Below are 12,492 nucleotides of genomic sequence, written 5' to 3' on the forward strand. Positions count from 1 at the left end.
AGGATAGGATAGGATAGGATAGGATAGGATAGGATAGGATAGGATAGTAATATGATGAGTAATAAAAAAGATAACAAAAGTTATATAATTTTTGAAATAAAGCTCACAGTTTATTTTAAGTGAAAGAAATTGCTTTATTTAAATGAATAAAACACACTTGAAATACTAAATAAGTATTTCTGCATTAAAACTATATGTTTCTTTTGCGAAGTTGTTTTTGGAAATAGATCCCACATTGCAGACTGCATAACTTTGTTATTCATTTACCTATGCACTGTCCCTTAGAAACATCATTATTTCCAGCCCATAGGCACTCACTTTTGAAGAATTTGGAAAACCCTCTTCCCCACACAAAGAAATTGATTTATTAAAACAAACATGCAAAACCCATAAAAGCCTATGTTTAAATTCATGTTTAAATTCATTCTATGTGAAGTTTAAAGCACACAAATGCCACCTGAAAGGTGCTGAAGCTTTTATTTTAAATTTAAATGAACATTAGCAAAGCAATAATAATAAAGGATTGACACTGTATAACGAAGTAGTCACATTTTGCAGTGCAAGAGAGTCATAGCCTCCGTAGTGAATCTTTGCTATGGTTTCTAAGGATAGTTTGTGCGGTATGTATTCTGGAGAGGTTGTGAGAGTAAAGCAAGAAGTCATAGAAATTAGTGAGCTCTTCATTATTATCATTGTAACGGTTCCCTGGTGGGCAATGTATACTAGGAAAAAACTCAGACACTCTGAAAAGTAGTATGAACACACACTGTTAGGTCTCTCCCAAGGTTAATAATTCATCTATATACATGTGAAGTACCAGAAGGCCCTAATCTGTACTAAACTAAGCAATTTCACTTTGAATCTTCCTTTCTTTCTAGAAAAACTTCATGATAAAAGTGTGCTATCTAATCCACAGGCAACATTCTTTTCTTACTTGAGTCACTACAGTGACAAAAAAAGAAGAAAAAGTCCTGGAAGACATCCCCGAAGAAGAATCGTAGAATCATATCACAGAATCACAGAAAGACCTGGGTTGAAAAGGGCCACAACGATCATCTGGTTTCAACCCCCCTGCCACGGGCAGGGTCACCAACCACTGCCAGGCTGTGATCAGGCTGCCCAGAGCCACATCCAGCCTGGCCTTGAATGCCTCCAGGGATGGGGCATCCACAACCTCCTTGGGCAACCTGTTCCAGAGCATTACCACTCTCTGTGTGAAAAACTTCCTCCTAATATCTAATCTAAACCTCCGTTGTCTCAGTTTATAACCATTCCTCCTTGTCCTATCACTGTCAACCCATGTAAACAGTTGAAAATGAAAATGAAGAAAAATGATTAAATTGAAAAAGACAGTTGGTGAAGTAAAGATTAAGAAAGAAAAGGAGAGAAAGGAAGAGGGAAAAGGGGAGAAAAACCAACACAGAAGGAAAAAGCTAACTTTCTTTCCCATGATGGACCATACAACTCTTGCTGTTCAGAAGTGCGGGACACTTCTGTGCTGTTCTGCCGCTCAAAGTTGCAGCTACTTTTGCAACTGAGGTGAAGTGAAAAATAATCACAGACATGCTAAGAAAATTCACTTGCATGAATTCATCTCTGAGACCTGCTGGACACAAGACCAGGAGTAAGCTGAAAATAAATGGAATAATTAAATATACTCAACCTTAAATGTTCCAAGGTCATGGCTGATTTTCCCTCATCCTAGGCCCTATGCATATTGCAACTTATTTTTTGCAATGTAATGATGATATTATTATTATTATTATTATTATTATTCCTAGCTAAATATGTGGACCCTTTTATTTCACACAAGTTTACTTCCAAAATATTCCAAAATATTCTCAGTTCATTGATCTGGAAGTATTTTTTTAATTAAATAATGTCAGTAGAGATCCTCATAAGCATGTGGGAAACTAATTTTCAGGAGGCTCGGAAAAATTACCTGGGAGATGGCCACATCATTCCTAGAGTGACTCCTACTCTATCCCATACAATATCTTGAAACACTAAAAGATTTGCATTGGATTTCTTTTTCATTTTAAGTCTTAAGAATTGGATCAAAGATTCTCACAATGAGTTGCTTGTCTTTACTGGTCATGATGCGTATGTTTGTGAAGTGAAACAAAGCAGGAGCAGCCATGCCTTGAGGTAGCAGGGTGTTGGGGCACAGTCCCTGGGCTAGTTGCTGTTCAGCCTTAGGAAGGACTTCACAAAGGAGATGCTGCTTTTACCAAGGGGGTTTTGAAACAGCAGGTTGCTATAGCTAGCTAAGATCAGAAGGGCAGTATAACAACAGAGCAGTTGGTGGTTGTTAAGGGATTTATGACAAAGTTAAGTAGCAGGAGGAGATTGGGCACAAATTCCTGTTTCTCCTTGATCTATTAGTTTTCCCTAGCTGCAACAGCAAAACCCCCCAAAAACCGGCTAAGAAAAAAAAAGCATTTTGGATGAAACACGAAAAATTACAGTCCTGTTATCTATCAAAAAATGGTGCTCTTTCTCCTATAATAAATCTTGTATATGTTTTAACTTGCTCATTCTCGTTACTTTGTTAGTAGTGATTTCAAATATATAAAATATGGGACAGTCTCTTTTAACTTTATTATTATTATTATTATTATTATTTATTAAAGTGAATTTTAAAACCATATGAATCATGATTTAAAGCAATCCAAATGGAAGAATTAATTTCCAAAGCTAAAGCAGGCTGGGCAGCATATCAGAAAAGAACCCACGTTTTGTAGAGATGAAGAATGGTAAATATAGTAAAATGCAGGAGAAAACAATAAATTGTTGAGAGTCAAATATGTGTTTTGGGATCTCCTATCAATCATCAGAACAGACACTTCAACTTTGTTGTGCTGAGGTTAATGAATTATAATAGAAGACACCAACAGGATAATAAATCCCCCTCAGGGAATGGCCTCTTTCAACTCTGATAACCAGAGTGATTTGGTTTTTGTAAGCGGGTGTTGGAAACTCTATAAAACATTTTGACCATACCTCACAGGGAAGCAGACAATGCTTTCTGACACAGTCATTCAAAATATCTTTGCCAGAAATTAATGTATGAATTACATATTACAAAAATACTGAGATGAGAAGTAAATGAGGATACCATTAACGTATCTTACACCATTCTTCCTCAAAAATCAGATCTTCTTTCTCAGAAATATACTGCAGTTTATAAAGTCAATATATTATGGTTAAGAGAGTGACTTAAATCTGCATTGTCCTTTATATTGCTGTTATTAAATTCTAGAAGGCAGTAGCTACCTGTTGTCACTTGCCTTATTTCACATCATCATCACAACTGTGCTCATTCTGCAATATAATAATCAGAGACGCACAAAACTTTTATCCCTAAACTGGAAGTCAGGGCCGAGCCCCTCTGCCATAAAACCAAAGCAAATTCAGAAGCTGCCAGGCAGCAACGTTATGACTGGAGGCATCCCACTTTTTTCTCACACCCATCTCATCAGAAACAGTGAGCTGCCCCTTCTCCCTTCCAGGGGTTTCTTTATGCCTAGTGCCTAGCTCTTCCTACCTTTTCTGTTAGAAGAAGCAAAGGCTCATGGTTCTTTAATTTTTAGCTTTTCTAACAGTGCAATTGCGGTCAGTACGTGCTATGCACAAAATGCAGTGCTCCATGTAGTGCTACTTAAGGGACTGGTGGTAAGAGGCAGAGGCAGACATGCATCCTCCCCACGGAAACTCTGTGGGTTCTGTTCAGCCCCCTTCACAGCATGTCTGTAGTAGCTAGGCTGTTACCTCTTACATACAAATCTGTCTCATTTCAGACTGAAAGTGCATATTATTGGAGACCTAAGGAGAAAAAAGTGCTGCCTGACTCGGTGACAAAAGCATGACAGGACAAGGCTGTCTGCTGATATTTAAAGCTCAGAAGTGGAGAGATGGGCTTCATCCAGAACGAGCGAGAAACTGTAAATAGAAAAATGGCACACTTTTAAAGAGGTATGATATTGCTGAATGCAGGAAAAGATTCGTGACAATGAGATTTATTATGGTGTGGAGCAGTCTCCTGGGGGAAGATGTGAAAGCCCCAATCTTTTAGCGCAATTTGGAGCACAGTGAACAAAAGATATATTGCATGGAAAAGTCTGGCTCTGACAGGAAGATAAAACAGATGGACCGATAGATCCTTTACAACTGCAAATCTCTGATTCTCTGGCTTGGAGGTCCCTGTTGCTTAATTAGTTCCATTAGTTTCAGCTGAACTGTTATGATGTGATAGTTATTGTGCAAAGTTAAATCAATAGATGAGTGTCTGTACCACATTGTAGCCTACACTGCATGCAGTATGAGGCAGAGGAGAAATTCAACAGCTATGTAAAATTGTCACCTTTGAATTTAAATAAATACAGGTGGAGGGAAGCTGCTAAAATTTAAAAAGTGGCAAAGCATCTTTTGCACAGCAAGAGCATACTGAAGATCATACAACTGCTGTTATGCTGTCTAGTATCATCAGGCTCTGGTATGACTCCTTGGAGGGAGATTACAGCTAGGATAGTGAATACTGTAAATAAGACACCAATTGCTGACCTCCAGTTTCTGAGAAGGAAAATGAGGCAAGTGTATAAATAACTGTGATTTTAATGCAGATTGAACTACTATATAAGGTTTCTAATACTTACAAATTGATGTTCAGTTGTTGCGCAAGTTTATTTGTATGGCAATTATAGTAGAGTTATCTAAGGTGCAATGACTCTGTTTGGTCCCGGCTTTGAATTCCAGTGGAAAACTGAAGGGAACTTAATGATCATGTGTCACTGTAGTGAGGTCTTTGTTAAATGCTGAGGTCCTACTGAGTGCCAGCTCTTCCTCTCAGTGAGCTTCAGCTCAGGCCAAGTGCTGAAGACAGCTCTGCTTTCCACCTGCACAATGAAGGCAGACACAAAGACAGAAGCTGTCTGGTTCATATTGCAACTGGATAACTGCCATCAGTAAAAGCTCCTTTCCCCACATATTTTTTTTACCCTTGTGTGTGTGTGTGAAGAACAAAACAATCTCAAACGGGAGCACAAAGTTTTTGACTCATGACTGCTTAATCAAAAGGATTTTGCATTGAGAGAGATGGTGACTAGTGGTTGTGGTCCCCATCTTTGCTCAGTGCCTTGCTTCTGAGTTGAGATAAGGATGGAGTGGTGCAGATTTTGAGGTCTTCCATATTCTAGACTATCTGTTTCATTGCATATGCCATAGTTCTTTACAAGTATTGACAGAACAACTGCTTTGTGCTACCTCCATGGAAAGGAAATAAAAAAAAAAAAAGCAGAGTGTTTCATGAATTTAGGTTGAGTGCTGGTTTCTAGTCCTGTCTGGTGCACATTTTTTAAGGAACTCTTGATCAGCCTGTGCTCTGTCTACTAATGAAGTTTGTTTAAAGAGTACTGTGGAGTTGTGTGTTTCTGGGACTCTTAAAAATATCTAGGATGCTTGAACTCAAGAAACTTCAGACTAATGTGTTACAAAGGTTTCTGTAAGGTGCATTCACATCACTTAGACTTCCTAGCGTTTTCTGATTGTAGCTTGTCTGAATTGCAGATAGTGTTATAGAATTTGTTTTTTAATCATTGTGTTTCAAAAGGTGACTTAAAAATGCAGAAAGTACTGAAACTGAGCTTTCTTAAGGTTATCAGATTTTCTTATTTTGCTTTTCACTTGCTTATTTGTGAATCAGGATCATCATTTTAAAACACTTTCAATTTTTAAGAAGTTTTCATTTAGAAATTTGAAGTTTCATCCTTGCATTTTTATCACATTTGACCTGCCATGAGAATTCAAAATATCAGAGGATACAGATCTTTAATGAATGTATGCTATTTTTCCTTATAACTTAATTGCTCAGATCATTTTGATGCTTCAAGGCAATGTTTGAGCAGCTGTGAAAAAATTTGCATGTCCTCAGAGTAAAATACACAGTACAGGCATCTGTAGGGATGCCTGGCTGAATGTACTTACAGCTTTGTTCAATTAAATACAGTATGCATCTATTCTACAAAATGTACTGTTACACAAATAAACAGTTTTCCAAGATGGGTGAGTTTGCAAAGAGATGACCTACTTGCAAATCTTTGGGCTTCATGCCAAAGAGATCTGGATACTACAGACCATCTAATATCTTTTACAATATTTGGAAGGTTAGAATGACATTCAATTTGAACAGTTGTTTGGAGAAAGATGCCAAATTTTGTCTCAGTGACATAAAATGCCTTAACAGGAAGAAAGAACAGTAATAAAACTGTAAGAAAAAGAGATAAATTGAGACCTATATCAACAGAAAAAATGACATCTCTTTCCATTTACTGCAGGTGCTGTGTTTGACAATTCTTAGCCTCTGGAAGATGTTTTTTTTTTTTTTTTTTTTAAGGCAATCTGTTCCTCTCCTTAATTAGGTAAGTGGCATATCCTATTATACATAGGTTATTCAGATCTGATACACATATTTAAATTTAGCAGTATGTCAAGCAGAGGCTAGACTCCTTTAATGAGAGACAGTAGAGAAATAAAAAATGAACCAAAGCTTTATACTCTCACATCTGCTTCTAACAGGCTGTCCTGCAAAACAGGTGCCCTATATCGTGCTGCTGTACAGTTTAAACAATCAGTGCAAGCTTCTTGCTCAATTCCATTTAGCAGCAGCCATGGACACACGTCCTCCCCCAGCCACAGATGTGTTTGCTAATGAAACACTGTAAGCTCTATTTTGATGAGGAGCTTAGCGGAGTTTCCCTGTTCCTGATTGCCATAACAGCAGGTATAATGGCTCCTGTGAGCACTCTCTAACATCTATTTTTGAAGATGTGTCAGTTAGTTTAATGCATGGAGCTGCATCAGAGGAGATGGGGTTGGGAGTTAAGATTCTTCACCAGAGGGTGTTGAGGCCCCAGAACAGCCTCCCCTGGTCAGCGATCACAGGCTCAAGCTGCCAGAGTTCAAAGAACTGTTGCTGTTGTCAGACATCTAGTCAGATTTCTGAGTGTTCCTATATACAGCAAAGAGTTGATGATCCCTATAAGTCTCTTCCAACTTGGAATGTTCTATGATTCTATGATTCTAAATAGTTGAATGAGAAAGTTTTGCTAATATTGGCTAATTTTCATCTGTCTGATAAGCAGAAGAAAGGGAGAGGGAAATTCCTCAGGTTATTTCAGGAGTGTACATTCACAGTAAAGCTCCTACAAGCGATGCTCCTTGAGACTGTAAGTGGCAATAATCTGATATATTCTACACTACAAGATTAAAGTACTCCCTGCACACAGCTGTCATCACTCAGCTTTCCTATACTCTTCTTTTCTTTACCAGTTCGATTTGTAATGGCTGAAAAGCTTTTGAGGATAGCAAACACAATTCTGAAGCCAAAAGGTAGAAGAAAATAAAGATAGAAGAGGTGAAATGACCAAAGTAGCATAAGAAGAAGAGATGAAGATAGATAGATATTTCTTCTATAAAGTAAAAGTGTCATTTCGCTTTGCACCAAATAAACTATTGGCTAGCTCAAGAAAACATAAATGCCTCAATAAAAAAACATAGCCTGTAAAGGGGACAAAATTGGGAAGGAGGCATTTCGCCTCTTCATTCATAACGTTGTTTTTGTTGACTTTAAATTTCCTTATACTTCTGTAAATTATGATTACTCTTAAGTTGTAATTACTATTAGAATACTGAGGGACATGGTTTAGTGGGGTATTGGTGGTAGGTGATGATGGTTGAACTGGATGATCTTGGAAGTCTTTTTGTGACCTTGATTTTATAATTCTATGACTCTTTTTTTTCAAGATAATTTGTAGGAAGATGTAACTTTAACCTTGTAGCTGAAAAAAAAAAAAAAAAAAAAAGGCTTATTTTCACATTCAGATTTTTTCCATTCATATTATCTTCTGCTTCACATACTTCTGGCCACACATAGCATAGTTGCACATGCCAGTACAGTTTACGACATGAATTTGGAACGCCTTTTATTTTTTTGTTTTTCATTAACATTGTGATTTTGAGCTCTGATAGTCCCTAAAATTACTTTATTTTTGGAAGTGTAAGGAAATATTTTAAAGTGCTACAGATTTTTCATTTGTATTTTACTTTTGTTAAGTCTCATACATTTCAATATTTAATAACATTAAATTGATATTAATTTTAATGACATGCACTGTTTTCCAAAAAGTGCATTTATCTATTTATTCTTATAAACTTTTGAGAAAGAAAACCAAAGGCAAGACGAATTGAACACCAATTTTGTGTGTCCTATCTTTTATGGCCTTTTTCTGATCCAAGCTAAGTAGGTTAATCTATTTTGTTTCAGAACATTATTGTGAATCGCTTGCCATTAATTATGTGACCCATCAGGAACAAAGAATAAAAATAATAACATTACATTTGCCAACACTACTGTCTTGACACTTCACAGATTATATTTGCAGAGATATTTGGGGTCTGATGCCTTCAGTATGTTCTAGAAAGAAAGTAAATTAATAAAATTCAGTCCAATTCTGCTAAATAATTCTTCACATTTTCTTCAGCAGTGAAAAAATAAATAAAATACTAATTTTGCTATACATTGGGCTATTACCTCTGTTGAAGAACAGAAGCTTAGGCTTTTCATTTGAGTAGGCAGAACTGAATCTTTCTTTAGAGCAAGAGGACTACAAATCCAGAGAACAGGAACAAAATAGTAAATAATGTTAATAATATAAAAAATAGCATACTATGCTAATTATACAGGAAGTAAGAATAAAATAGCAATTTATATATATATATATATATATATATATGTTTAATGACTTTTGACTAGTCAGAAGTCTGAAAGGAGAGAGAAATCCACTTAGGGGAATGCTAAACATACAACACTGACAAAGCCACACCTGCTATACCAGAGAGTATAATATGCTTTTCAAGAAATACTTGCTAAATAAAGAGGGAGTCAGTGGAAAAAAGGGGGACAATGGATGGCTTTCTGATGAGACATCTAATTAATAGCGTAGCCAGTTAAGAAAATACAGGCAAAAAGCAAAACAAACAAACAAAAAAACAACTGATTTAAGGAAGTTTAAAAAAATGATTGAAACATAAATGTTAACAAATAATTCTCTGAAAACTGTATTCTGGAATGCTTAGTGAGCACTGAACACTTAGTGACTCTCTGAGATCTGCTGGTCAGAGTATAATCAAGTCATTGTGGTGTGCACAGCAGATTGATTAAGCGATTGATCAAGCTGGGAGCTGAACTCTGGTATCCAAAATCATATGTACTTTGTTGTCAAGAAAATTATCTTGTATAGGGCTGTGTGCTGCCATTCCCCAAATGCTTTCAATGCTTATTCAATCCTGCACGCCTTTATTCTATGCTGCAATTTAAAAGACAGATCATCCTTCTGACCCATCTGAACAGCGTACGTTTATCATCCAGCACTCTGCAAGTTCCAGTCCTTTTTTTTCTGAGACATTTCAGTGACACCATTATAAAGAAAACAGGAAATAAAGCATGTGCATTCATTGACTATTTATCAGCTTAGAAATGAAATTTCTGTCATTTGGAATTAAGTGAAAAACAAAATAAAATTCAGGAATGCAGAGGAAATGAAGAACTGTATCTCATTTTGGCTAACACAGAACTACATGCTCATGTGCATTTTTTCACCATTAAGAAGGTAACAAAGGAATCACTGAAAAGTCTACGGTGCTTCCATTTTCAGTCTGCATTGCTTTTTTTTTTTTTTTTTTTTTTTTTTTTCTTTCTAACTTTGTAAGTCTTGTACATCTCAAGCTACAAATTATAGGCAGTTGGTAAATGATTTGAAGCAGTTTGGGTAATTATTGCTCAACTGTCGTAGAACAGTCAGTAACATGCAACATTACATTGAGTATAATCATGTATCATAATAGACTAATTCCTTGTACTCTTTACTTTCCCTCTTTAAATAAGCTGCTCACGTATGTTCTTCCTCATAAAATCTGTCAGCTAATAATTAACACTCTATTGAAATACACATCACACTTTTTATTAAAATTTCATTTCCCATGAAATTTAATTTCTTATTTCTCACGAAGAAAATACAACTGTCTGTTTAGTGAGACTTTTCAGTGTATATTTTTATTCCAACAAGAATAACACCTTTGATTATAGGAAGTCAAACATTCAATCTCTATGCCAAAAATTAATAGACCTTCTGTTTCATTTCTTCTTTGAGAAGCTATTTTAAGCGTGCTGGACCCTTCATATGATGTTTGCATAACGTATGAAAAAAGCTTAAAAAAAGAAAATCCTTTCTGTGGAAGAAAAATTCCTTTCTTCCACCAGAGCTGCTTGAATGCTTCTTCTACATGTACCTTTAACCAGAACAGATTGAAAATGTTAGCCCTGGAGTAAACAGATGGTGTCAATAATGACTGATACTCACTGGAGTTCCATGAACACAGGCATATTCATAGCCTGTCAAGCAGCCCATATTGTGATCAACTGATACAAGTTACCTACAGGCATATAAAGTGTGAGCAAGACCAAGACATTTTAGAGTCAAGATGCCTAAAGTTGGACTTTTCGCTGCTTACTGTTCTAATGTAGCTTGGTTTGTTTTGCATGGGATTTGTTTCAGTGCTTTTAGTAACTATATAACAGAAAGATGACGTACTAAGATGCCATCTTCTCTGAACCTTACTAAGACTTTGAAGAGTACCACCCAAAACTGAAGTTGTGTCCAAGCTGACAGATGTGAACTGTTGGGCAAGTTGAATGTATGCATTAGCATCCTTGCCTACATAACCACTCTATTCCAACAGACAGGAGGGCATGGTGTTAGGACAGATTCTCCTATTCTATGTACAGCTCACTTTCCTCACGTACTAAACATTAGGTTTCCAAACAGCAGTGAAGCAGGCGCTTTCTTTGGAAATCTCTTAAGTCAGTGCAATGAGTGAATCCATGGGAAGCCATTCCAGATGAGGGTAATGCAGAATTTAGTTCATGCATGTCACTGGAGAAGTGTTATTTAGTGAAGCAGTAGTTATTGAAATTGAAGTTAAACAATGCAGTCATTTGGAAGTCATTCTGCTGAATAAAATTAACTTAATAATTGATCCAGGAGAATGTTTAAAATACATTTTCTCATATAGAGTTCTGATATCTTGACTGATGTGACATGTCCTGATTGCTAAATCAGATTTCCTCTCTCACACATTTATAGAAAAGCCACTTGATATTTTGATATAATTAAAATAATGATTACTTAAAAGTCTACATGTATAAATAGGTTATGCTCTGTTATTTCCATTATCAATACAATTCTGTGAAACTAACATCCCAGCACCTCAACCAGTCCTGCTGCTTGCTCTTCAGAAGATTATTCTATGGCAGTAGGCAGACTCATTGTACAGCACAAAGTTATGATGTTTTAAGGCTGGATATAGGAGAGCCTCTACGTGTATATGCAAATGTGTCTGCTGAAGCTGCACTGCAATTAAAGGTGTAACTGAGTTCAGTCTTTCATGCAGGAGTAATACAGTAGGATACGACACGAGAGCAAACAGTTGAAAATGGAGGCAGAAAATTCTTTGCTAACCTGTACCTAATTAATTACTTGCTGTTGAGTGCATTCTGTCTAATGCTTAAGTCTTAGTTCCCGTTTTAAAAAGTCATAAATGACTTCAGTAAAACAGACAAAGGAGTATTTCAGTTATTCAGATCAAATTACTTCTGTAGTGGAGACATGAAGGAGAAGAGCTGAATTTGATGATGAGTGCTTTTATTCATATATTCAAATGAGTATCATCTTTATTTTGAGCAGATTCTGTGATTGTATGTGTTGATTGCTAATGTAATCTGATTTATAACAGAAAACAAGCACTGCCCAAAGCTTAATAACGTAAAATCTTATTTCTTAAGACAGCTTTGTACAAACCTGCAACACTATGCTAGTTTTTCAGTAATTTTATTTTTTTTTTTTAAGTTCAGAAGTATAATCTCCTACTGCTATTGGCTTTTATACACTTTTTTACTACATGAATTGCTTTCTCTCATTTAGTTTTATTTGACGGAAAATAAGATAAGGTGGAAAAAAAGTTAAAATTTTTAAGGTTCTTGAAAGATATACTATTCTGTGAAAAAACTGGTTCATTAATAATCCTTGTGGAAGAGCAGAATTTGGAAATTATCAGTTTTTGCTGATAATATGAATTAGGTTCTATATAAAAATGTATCTTCTTTGTTTTTTCTTTACAGTAATGAAGAATTATAAGAAATTAATGTTGATGTTACTTAATAATAAGTACCTCTCTGTGTATTTTCCTTCATGTACGTAGCTTGCTCTGAAAGTAATGCATCCTTTTTATTTTCATTTTTATTTATGGAAATTACAAAAGGTACAAAGAGCACTGTTTGATAGAGCAGATTCTCAGCTAAAAATCACTATTTTTTTTTTAACATAATCACCATCTTTAGCTGTGAATTTTCACCAGTGATGAAAAGAGCCTGCATGCCAC

The 12,492-nt window shown here is 35.9% G+C and overlaps 1 long non-coding RNA gene across 2 annotated transcripts in view; it reads left to right on the top strand.

Moving 5' to 3' along the window:
- Window positions 1–12,490, top strand: part of LOC122156342 — a 113,372-nt gene extending 100,882 nt beyond the window's left edge. The window contains exons 4-6 of one of the 2 annotated variants that reach the window (XR_006167447.1): window positions 3,801–3,975; window positions 6,333–6,416; window positions 12,452–12,490. This is a non-coding gene — a long non-coding RNA (uncharacterized LOC122156342). The remainder of the gene's footprint in view (window positions 1–3,800; window positions 3,976–6,332; window positions 6,417–12,451) is intronic. The other variant, XR_006167446.1, reaches the window with a different exon arrangement.
- The last annotated feature ends 2 nt before the right edge of the window (window positions 12,491–12,492 follow it).

Source organism: Centrocercus urophasianus, unplaced genomic scaffold, assembly GCF_019232065.1.
Source record: "Centrocercus urophasianus isolate 14NV4802_14NV808 unplaced genomic scaffold, USGS_Curo_1.0 seq_12, whole genome shotgun sequence".
NCBI classification, from domain to species: Eukaryota; Metazoa; Chordata; class Aves; order Galliformes; family Phasianidae; genus Centrocercus; species Centrocercus urophasianus.